This window comes from Orycteropus afer, unplaced genomic scaffold (assembly GCF_000298275.1).
Source record: "Orycteropus afer afer isolate SDZICR_OR568_19922 unplaced genomic scaffold, OryAfe1.0 scaffold00107, whole genome shotgun sequence".
Lineage (NCBI taxonomy): Eukaryota > Metazoa > Chordata > Mammalia > Tubulidentata > Orycteropodidae > Orycteropus > Orycteropus afer.
The window spans coordinates 4,974,753-4,977,912 of NW_006921694.1; positions in this window are offsets into that span (position 1 = coordinate 4,974,753).

A 3,160-nucleotide genomic window follows, 5' to 3' on the forward strand; every position below is an offset into this window, starting at 1 on the left:
TTTATGCACAGGGAGACAGCTCAGGGGGCAGGAGTGCATGGAGGGATGGACACAGGGAAGAAAAAAGATTTGGTTTGTTTAAATATTGAATCTGGCATCCAGAAAGCACTTGAAAAATTTTGCAAATAAGTGAATACCTTTTCCTTGAAATTGCACCAAAAGCATGATTTCTCTCTTTGTTTCTTCTCATTTGCCTGAAAGTAGAGCATCAGAAAAGATCAACAGGGAGGGCACCTGTTGCGCCAGCTTCGATTTAAACATTCAAGCAAATTATAAAACCTCCTGGATTAGTAATTTAGTTTTGGTTTCCCAAAGCTGCCTCTCTAATGAATGGGCAGAATGTCAGGACCACTAGTTTCATTTTCAGGAGTTTTTCACACGATGCTACTTTCAGATTCCCACTTTGTAAGTCTCTTTGCCCTTTAAAATAGTGTTTCTTCCTTCTGCTTCCATTCTCACTTTCCAAGCCTCAAGTAAACTTGCCTCTACAAATCCTTACATTCTGATAAAATGCTAACTGTCTTCTGATTACAGGCCATCCTAAAGAAAATTTATTTTTTCAAAGTGGGAACATGACAATCTCAGTATTGTCAGTAGTGATTAATAACTTCACAAAGAGCTCAGTGGGCAAGTTTCCCTTGTGTATTAGAAGCTGATACACAGATTAGTGTCTTACCTCTTTGGGTCACACATTGTACTGTATTGCCATTATACCTTGTTGCAATTTTAGTTCAGTGGAATTAAAAGAAGCTTTTCTTACTGTCCACTTTCACTTCAGCTTAGACAAGGGGTCAGCAAACTTGTTAACCTGAAAAGCAACAGTGAGGCTGTTGATGGGCCTACGATGTAGACAAAGAGAATACGTAGACAAAGGGAACAAAGAGGATACAGAAAATAATCAAACTGAGTGAGAATGGGGGAAAATGAACAAGCAAGGAAAGAGAGAAGAACGAGAGAGAAGAAAGAGGGAAATAGGGGAGATGAATTCATGTGGAAGCCTGACACAGTAAGAGTATCACACATACCAGAGAAAAACCATTGCCTAAGTTAGAGTAATGAAATTCATATATATTGTATAAGCCTTTTGCACTTTTTCATGGCGTAGAAATCACTGTAACATTTCATTTTCCTTAGTGCATTTGGTATTTTTGGCCTCAATAATTTTGGTTTTGGAAGAGAAGGTGATACTAACTAATGATTTAAAGAGAATTATACTTTAAAAGGTAAAATCAATAAAGCATTTAGCCTAATGCCTGGCCTAAAGTAAGTGCTCAGTAAAATACTAGATTCTTTTCTTCCCTTTGAAAAAATAGGTACAAGTTTTCTCATGGAAAAAAAGGAACATGAGGGAAAAACATTGATGAAATCTATAATTACCTAACCTCCTTTCTGTATGGATTCTAAAGTCTTTCTCCATTACTTCTTTTACAAGCACTGTCAGATAATCATATTATTAGCTGATTAGAGTTTTCTGTCATCTGCTTCCTCTATTAGAAGAGGTAGTATTTATTTTGCTGAAAAGAAGGATTGAGAGGAGTAGAAATTGTTTTCACCAAACTGTTTTGGACTGTTTAATGCTATGCTAAGAAGCGTGGACTTTGCCTTGCAAGCTCAGGAGTCAACAGCATTTTTCAAGCAGAAGAAGGGTGCTATAGGCTTTCAATTTCGAAACATCCCTCTGAAGAGTAGGAGAGTGGGGCTGTAGGCTGTAAATAATTTATTTAATCAACAAATAGGTATGGAGTGTCTGTTTTGTGATAGGTGCTAGGGAGACAAAGTCCTTGACCTCCTGGAGATGACTGCATAGTATGTGAAGCAGACCCATAAGTAAGCATGTTGTTGTTATGTGCCATCGAGTCGGACCCAACTCATAGCAACCCCTCCTTGAGTTCTCGAGGCAATATCTCTACGGAAGTAGATTGCCCCATCTTCCTTCCGAGGAGTGGCTGGTGTGTTTGAACCACCAGCCTTCTGGTTAGCATAAAATTATGTATTTTGGTAAAATCTGTGAAGGAAAAGGAGAGCTGCTTTGGGTGAAAGGAAATGGCTCTCTGAGGAAGTAATATTTGGACCTGAGGTTAAGGAGGAGTAGTAAGTCAGGCAGAGAGGAACAAGACCTTATTCAAGATAGAGAGACGAGTGTGCTTACATACTAAAGGGAAGGATAAAGTAGCAAGAAGGTTAAAGACAGAGGAGAAAAAGGTATCATTTATGAAGCAAGAACCCTCAGAGGATTGGGAGGGAATAGGCCCCAATACTGAGGTGGAAGAATTAGCTTTGGGCAAGAAGAAAGTTATTTGCTTTGAGAAAGGATGAAAGGAGAGAGAATGGAAGTAGGATAGTAAATGGCCATTTTCACATGTTGGTCTCATGGTCTCTGTAAAGTGGGAGAATTAGTGCTTGCTGAATATTAGGGAGAGCTGATAGAGTAGAGGGCTGAGAAAAGTGGTAAAAGGATTGAAGTATCTTCAAAAATTAGAATTACCATGTTGTTGTTGTTTGACATCGAGTCAGACTCGACTCGACCCCTCCTTGGGTTTCTGAGGCATTATCACTACGGAAGCAGATTGCCCAATCTTTCTTCTGAGGAGTGGCTGGTGGGTTTGAACCGCCAGCCTCCTGGTTAGCAGTCATGTGCCTTAGGCACTATGCTACTGAGCTCCTAGAATTACCATAACACTCAGTAATTCCTCTCCTATACCCAAGACTTGAAAATAGGGATACAAACAGATACTTGTACAACAATGTTCATTGCAGCACTATTCACAATAGCCAAAAGGTGAAAATAACCCAAGTGTCCATCAACAAAGAAACAGACAAAATGTAGCATATACATGCGATGGAATATCATTCAGCCATAGAGAGAAGTGAAGATCTGACCATGCTACAACATGGATGAACCTTGAAAATATTATGCTGAGTGAAATAAATCAGACACAAAAGAAAGGACAAATATTGCACAATCCCATTTATAAGAAATATCTAGAATAGGAAATTGAATAAAGACCAAACTTTATTAATGTTTAAAAGGGTTAAAAGGGCTGGGGGAAGGGTGAAAGGGAAGTTACTGCTGAAAGGACACTGAATCTCTGGGGTGACAAAAAACTTCTAGAAATGGATAGTGGTGATAATTGTACAACATGATGAATGTAATTAATGC